This window comes from Vidua chalybeata, chromosome Z, assembly GCF_026979565.1.
Source record: "Vidua chalybeata isolate OUT-0048 chromosome Z, bVidCha1 merged haplotype, whole genome shotgun sequence".
Lineage (NCBI taxonomy): Eukaryota > Metazoa > Chordata > Aves > Passeriformes > Viduidae > Vidua > Vidua chalybeata.
In genome coordinates this window covers 48297453-48305817 of record NC_071570.1, presented here as the reverse complement: position 1 = coordinate 48305817, position 8365 = coordinate 48297453, and positions in this window count along the sequence as shown.

Genomic DNA, 8365 nt, shown 5'->3' with positions numbered 1-8365 from the left:
GAGAGCGGTGAGTCCTCAGCACAGGCCTGACCCCATGTCCATTGCAGGGGCCTCTGTACAGATGCCTCCTGTCCGCAGAAAATGCCCAACACAACAGAGGTGGAAACCTAAAGCAGCTAAATGCCATCACTCACAAGAATAATTAATCTCATAATCACCAGTTCAGCTGGCTGTAATTGTCAATATATTATTTTATGAGCTTCCATTGACAGGAAATGAATGATTTCTACCTCGCAAAAATGAAACAAATCCCTGGGTATGGTACAGGGATTATTTATATAGAAAAGAATAAATCATAATGAAAGTGTCAGGAAATAAATAAAAGGGCAATTCTGCTGGCTGAGTGTCTGGAGTTGAAATTTCTATCTGAGGCAGGTTCCAGGAATTTTCTATATTACTTTAGTTATTTAACCCTAGCTCCAATTTTAATGGATACTGATTTCTGTTTTGTTCAGATATATTAATTGCCATACCATTTGTGCCTTCAGAATGTAACTATATATCTAATTTGGAGGGGGGAAAAATCAAATAAGTCTGGGAACTGCTATAGTCTTCCAGTAAAATACAGGGTTATGAAGAAAACATCTAGTCATTCTGCACTGTCAATGTTGCCCATTAGCTGCACCCCTCTGCCAGGGATATATGTACAAAGTCAAAAATAAAGCTAAATATGTTCAGGAAACAATATTTATCTGCTACTGAGTGTGGTATTCACTTGTCTTAGGTTACAATGTAACAAAAATATACTTTTATACATATATTCTATACTTTTATATATATATTCTATCACTATCTGTTAAAACCAGGTGGGGCAGTGCTCTTTATCTCTTCCACGACCCATCCTCCGTCTGGGGAAATATTTTCTCTCAATGGGCCCTTGAGTCTCACTGCATGACTGATAAAATTACATCATCCCATTGTGAGATGCTCCATCCAGGGGGAGGAGCCAAGCATTCTTACCTGGATATAGTCTGATGTTTGGAACACCACAAGAAGCCTTATTCACTGAATTCCCAGAGGACAAGAGCTCCAAAACCACCACTGGACCTTCAGAAGAAGACCAAACCCTCTACAGCATCACTGCTTCAACAGAACTACAACCATCATTTCAACAGGACTGCAGCCACCATTTAATCCCCACCCTGGCCAACAAGGTGTGAGGTTGTATCCTGCCTCTGTCGGTTTTTCTGTATTATTACATTTATTTCAATTTTCCTATTAAATTGTAGCTGTGACTCATGACCTCCCACTAGTTTGCTTTCAAACTAGTACCTCACTTTCAAAAAATGAAATTATCAGGTGAAGTGGCACGATGAAACAAGATTCACCACAGGAGAAAAAATAAGATTTGAAGCTTATTCAAGAGTGCTGAAACCTTCAAGGGTGCTGAATGAGGAAGCATCTGTGGAAAAGCAAAAACCTTCAAGAGTGCTGAATGAGGAAGCATCTGTGGAAAAGCAAAAATTTTAGCATTTGCTTTGCCTCTTTTTACATCTCACAGATAAAAGCAACTGCACCATCACTTTCCATACAGGTTTTTTATTTTGATACAGGGTCCATTTTAGCAGATATTATGAAAATAGAACACAATTTGACTGGGCACAAACTTCGCATGCCAGCTTTCCCTTAACCAACAGAACTGGCATTTGTTTTTCTTCTAACTTTCTCACATGCAAATAGATTTTTTCAATATTTTGACAGGAAACCATGAGTATATTTAAGTCCTTTTTTCCCTTAATTTTGTTGCCTACCAAGCTCATTCCACAACTTTTTTAGTGTTGCATTAAGATGTCCATTTCATGTTACCTCAGAGCAATTAGACAGTTTATTCTGTGATTTTGAGTCGCAACGGCCACTCTGTCAACACAGTGACTGACAGTGGTTGGAGACCAAAAGTCAAAACAGCTTCAAGGTTAGGCTCGTGAAGGGAACAGTCTTCAGAAAGCCTTCAATCAACTTATATGAGCCAATATATCTGTAGATGGGTGATGTACATCTACTAGATAACTACAGATCAACTTAGGAATTTCTGTAGGCTTCTTCCTCTGTGTACCTACTCTTGAACTGTCTCCAAGAGTCCACGTGGATTTCACCAGAGGAAAGCAGGCTAAACCAAGAATTCAATCAGAAAAAGTGTTGCTGCATACAATAAAAATAATTTTAGTTGATTTTACTTTAAAGTGGTGAAAAAAGGTTTTACTACTAGGTAAAAACACTGTCAACAGCAAGGCAGAGACAACAGACAGAAACCCAAGAAACAGTTTCCTGCCCTGGTAGAGCAACTGAAGACTACATTTCCTTTTGCCCTGTTTCTATGCAAATGTTGATGCTCATCTCCAGAAATACACACTCCTAATCTACCATGTGTTCTTGAGGAGCAACTATATGGTCTGGAAGGGAAAAAGCAGTCTGCATGGTGCATACTGCATAACTATTCAGAGATGTATGTGGTGGTTTGATGACTGGTACAGCCTGCCTGCTCTCCTCTGTTTTTATAACTAAAGCATTATTTTAAACTATATAGCATGAATTCATCCTCTTGTGTCCTCAGTTCCTCCTTACAGCCTTTCCCGCTTTTAAATTTAATATATTTTCCCTTTTCTTTTTCTCTCTACAGACAAGAATTGCAGCCATTCATTTCACAGCAATCCCTTCTTGCTGCTTTCCTAATACCCATCTGTATTAAAACCTCATCCATCATAGTTTTCAGAGAGTCAGCTTTTTAATCAGATCTGTATGTATATTGGTTTGAGCATGTGGCAGTTTAATTACCCTCTTGAATGTGTGAAACACATCTTTGTCATATCTACTTATATCTGAAGAGAGCCATCCTATAACACTAATTAAAGAGGGATGATGACAATTTTTCCATACTCAAATTATGTCCCATCTGTCTCGTCATCCTCCTATTCACTCTCTGGATTAATTAACAGTGGGGAAAGGTTGTTTCCCTAGAGTTTTGCCTAATGCAGGATGAAAAGTCTGTTTTAATGAAGAAACACACCAAATTCCTTTCTTCTTATCCCAGAGTAAAACACATAGCAGAGTAGAACAGAGTCCTTTGTTTTGCTGCACTCTGATTAGCTAGTCATATATTGCATGGCATCATAAGCCCAGTTCATGCAAGTTTACTCAGTCTAGCAGTTGGTCTGAAGAGAGACACAGCAAGGCCAAGAAGTCACAGCTAGATACTGTCCTCTGATACCTGTAACAGTTGAAACCAATTTCATGTTGGTATGATTAAAGGAGACCATAGTACCAAAGGGGTACAGTATGAAGGCAAGCAGCTTTTCAGCATTGCCTGTTACCAGCATGAGTGTATTTTGCCCATATAATTTTCTTTAGGTATTTGAGATATCTAGGTAAATTGCAAAATCTTCTCATCTTGCTTAGTCAGAAAAGTTTCAAAGAATTTATTCTTATTAAAAAGACTGGGTTTGCTTCTTCCTAAACACACCTGCACAGATCCTGTTGTACATTTCAATCAGACCTCCCAGATGCCTAAGCCATTAATCTTCATGTAAAGAGCAGTCAGAAAAGCTTTTAATACAGAGAAGGATGAAAAGCCCTCAGGAGTCTGGACTGTGTATCAGGAAAAAAGGGATGCTACTTGTACTAGATGCTGTCATACCCCCACACTACCCTCAGGGGGCACGTGCCAGCTGATATCACATGCTAAAAAGTGAAAAATGAGGCAGGAGAAGAGGTGTCAGCAAGACCTGGGCTTCCCAGGCCCTCATTACATTGGTGGGCTGAGCAAGAGAATCATTTTGATCTACTCCTGCTTTAAAAGCTTTTCCACTGCTTTTTTTTTTGTTGTTGTTGTTGCTGGTGGTGGTGGTGGTTTGGGGTTTTTTGGGCTTTGATTTTTGCTCTGTTTGTTTTGGTTTTTGATTGTATTTTTCTTCTTCCCTTAGCTGAGACTGATTCCAATGTCCTTCACTCATAAGAATGCACTGTCACCAGAGATTTTATTAGCTCAGAGAGTGACAGTGCTTTTACTACCATGATTCTCCAGTTTATACCAAGCACTGCAAATATCCTCTATGAAACTAATTTTTTGGGGAAGATAATAAATTCAAACCATACTAAATTAGACAGGCATCCCGTGGCTAGAAATTTCAGCAGTTGCTATGACATGAGGTTAAAGAAAGTGCTTTACAATCTCAACATTTCTTTGCAGGGAGTTTTTAACCTCAAATTATTAACAGCACTGGACAACTATAATTACTGAGGCACAGAAATAAAAAACTTCTGTTTTCCATTTCTTTTCTTTGTATAGTTGTTGCTATTGCATTCACACAACTGCATCCTTTCTGTCAGCATTTTCTCCTCAATTAGAGCCCAACAGACACAGCTTCTTCTCCCTATCTTATTGTGGTCTCCTTATCTCCTTATCTTTTTGTGGTCTTCACCACAACCTTTAACAAACCCTTACACTGTTTTCCACCTAGACCAAACTGCCCTGGTAAGGAAATGAACTCTTCATTAAGTGAAATTATAGAGGTTATCTCACACAGACATTCCAGCTTCCTCCTTCATGAAAATCCTATGCAGAGCAGGGGAGAATGACACAAAACAAAACAAAAACATCAGGCTTTTTTTTTACTTCTGTCAGCCAAGGGAAATTCTCCACGTATTTAAAATAACACTTCCAGATGTCCTAAAATCTGCTACCTTTTCTACTTGCACATGGTTTTGAGCCACTTGCACAGTAATTCTTGCCTAAAATTTGGAATTCTATCTTCTCCCACACAGTTCTGCAAGTAATCAGCATAAAGTTGCATACATGGATTCATTTTAGAATTCCATAGGCTTCTAGGGATTTTGCACCTGCCTCATACAGAAAGCACACATTCCTTAAGACTTTAAAAAGTTCTGGCTACAAATACCTGAATTTAAGCAATAAATTGGTATTTGAGTCCTTAGACAAATATTCTCTCACTAAGTACCATGAAAAAAGAAGACCATTTAATAACAGATCCTATTTCTAATATTTTTTGTACCTCCAACCCAGTTCTACAACATGAATGGTTGTGTAGCAAATGTGGACACTTTAAGAGATATGACGAGGGGGTTTGACATGGAAGTGAATTTTTTTCAGGAAGTTGGGGCAAACCAATCAGTGGTCAGGTTTGGATATTGGCACCTAGAGGAGTGTTTTTTGCCTTACTCAAATATAATCACAGGAAAACGCGCTAACAGAGTAGTAAGAAAGAATGTGACCCTCTTGTCAGCACACAGATGTTGAAATAACATTCTCCCACTCCAGAAAAGTCTCAATAAAATCTTCAAATTTTATTGTTTCATCCTATTTGTCTGCAAAATAGAAAATCTAGTCTTGTAGAAAGATACTAAGATATTTTATTTTTGTAATATGTTGGTATGTTTCCAATAAGATTGCAATTTTAGCACTCAATTTTTTCCCCTTGCCTCCCCGCTGCTAAGATGGTTAATTTGTGATCCTTTTCTCCCTGTTTTGGACCTCTTACTAATTAGCTTTACAAGTACTGTTTACAGTATCTCCTTATAAGAACAATGTCATAGTAAAATCTGAGCCTTTGCTTTGAAAGAAATAGCAGCACACTCAATACTAAAAAGAAATGCAAGGAGGAATGGCTTCACTTGCAAACTCTTTTAACTAGCCTATCATAAGCATTTCCATGAATTTAATAAAGGTACCAATATCCAATATAATGTAATAAATGGTTATCATATTACCCAGTTTTAAAAATTGCTTTACATAATGTAATCACTTACTTGCTCTAATTGAATTACACTTTATATCATTTAATAAATGAATGCTGATCATTTGACATAATTGAATGAGTAGTCCAGCTTGTTCTCTGTACTTCTTAGGTCAAAAATTATTTGTATTGTCTTCCAGGATGATACTGTGATATTTTAGAGATAGGCTTCCTTTCTTCTCTCAGCTTCTTTATTACCCTGTGTAATTCCACCTTGTAGGAAGGAGGCTAACCTAGATGTGCAAAGCGAATTTTTCAAGAAAATACGAAGTGTAACTCTACAACTTCCTGCTATTCTGCATAGTGCAACTCTACAACAGACTACAAAAGCCATAATTTCAATTAAAGAGTCATTTTAACTGATTTAACAATATCCATGTAAGATAGGTAGGGACTGAGTCTTCAATCACCTTCTAGCAAAGCCCAGATTTTCTACCTTGTGTTTGTGAGATAGAATTTAATTTTGAACTGAAAAGACAAGAGATTTGATTTGAAATTTGAAGGACAACTCATAATTCAGAAGCTGAATTATGTTCTACTCAGAGTTAAATCAAGCCATCATTCACAATAAAGGAAAAAGGGAAAGAATATGGAGTTCTTTGCAAAAAAAGTTAGAAAGAGGGAAAGACAGAAAGACAGTTGAGAAAAAGCTGAAATAATGTCTTTTACATTTCAGAAACAATTCTACTTTTCTGACTGTTGCCTTATGCAAAAGATATCACAGTATAATCACCAGCTCATGCATGGGATAGATGGGATAGATGGATGGATAGATAGATGGATAGATAGATAGATAGATAGATAGATAGATAGATAGATAGATAGATAGATAGAAGCTCTGTAAAAGAGTAATCACAGAATACATTTCCAGTTTTGCTCTGGATATCAGTTTTCCCCCTTCAAATCTAAAGCAACACAATTTTCAGAAATGTTAACTGTAAGTCATCTGCTGCCTTCCTATACAGCTGCTATTTTTTTTAGATTATGAAAAACAGCTGGTGATCCTTTCAGAATGAAGAATACAAAATGCATAGAATGCAATAGCACCCAAGGATTTATGCATCTTACAATACAGAAACAAAGTGTAATTGCTTAGAAATAGCACCATTTTTATTTCAAAAGAAGTTATTCCTGTTGAGAAGTAAGTAGTCAAGCTGTCAAACATCAAAAGGGTAATAAATCTATTATTTTGTCTTCTACTCTACTACCAACCATTTATAGCCAGAGTATGTCTGTATCAACCACTAATGGCCGGAGTATGTCTGTCTCATGCATCCTCACACTTATTACCAGGTTTACCTGCTCTTCTACAGGGAAAAATATGCAAGGGAAAAAATAACTACTAAAAGCCATTTCATATATTTAATGTCCAGTTAATTAATTTCATATTTATCTTTTTATTTTCTCAGTACAGTAAGAGTAGAGGGAATCATGAACGACCTTAAGTTTTAGCAGACAGAAGAGATGAGGTTATCCACATAAATCTCTTTAATTACCTTGAAATTATTACTTTCTGCTTAGTGATGAAAAATATGGGCATTCCCCCCTACGAGACTCTGGCTCAGAAACTGTGAAGTAAATTGTAAGGTATAAGATTTGAGAAGAATAATAACCTCCTTAATAAAGGCAAATGGTAAAAAGGTGCTTTACCCACTCCACTCTTCTTTCTCCAGTAAACTCTTTCTCCCTGGGCCTATTGCTGTCACTGCATTTTCATTGCATCTTCTTAATGTCATAACTGTAATTTGCATTACAAAGCATTTATGTTAAGGAGGTACCACAAAGTCCCTACTGTGGTGCTTAACTAAACAAACTTCCTTCATTGTCACACCTATCCCATGTAAAGCAACATGAAAGAAATGTTTCCTTCTGTAAAGGTCATAACCATTTCCTTATTTACTTTGGAACATTCACTCTTTTTTTTTAAGAACTACTGATGTCTAATGAATTAGTTATCTTCCTTTATCTAAAGCAATACCTTAATTGTTTGAGATAGGTTTGGAAGGCAGTGTTTGGATTTTGATGGGGTTTTTTGATTGGTGTTTTTGTTTGGTTTGGGGGTTTGTTGTTTTTTTGTTTGTTTGTTTTTTTTTTTTTACTGGAGGAGCTTTGCAGTATATTTCATGTTTGTTGTTTCACATGGCTGATAATGAGCATTCAAGAACTCACCTAATGTTCTCTGGTTTTTTTCTCTTTTCTGCTCATGAAAATCAGTATCTGTGATTTAGGGTCTGAAATTTGCAGTGAGTTACCTGAAGTTTGGTAAAAAACTTAGAACAGCAATGATTGAACTAACTACTACTTCAAGTGCTAAGGCAGTTGCCAGGTCCAGCAGTTTTTGTGACCCAGGCCTTTTCCTTTTTTCCAGTTCAGTAAAATCTAATGTGGTAAACTTGTAGGCCCTGCTGATCGCCTACCCACACTTACCAAGGGATAAAGCTGAGGGAGTGCCCATTCCCAGGTGAGCAGAGAGGCTTAAGACAGTTTCCAAAAAGACACATACATACAAGCACACACTGCACAGTCCAACACAGGTAGAGCAGAGCCTTTGCCAGCACTTCTCTAAACACTGACATAAACAAGCATATGAGTACTCCACATGCTAACTTAGTCCCTTT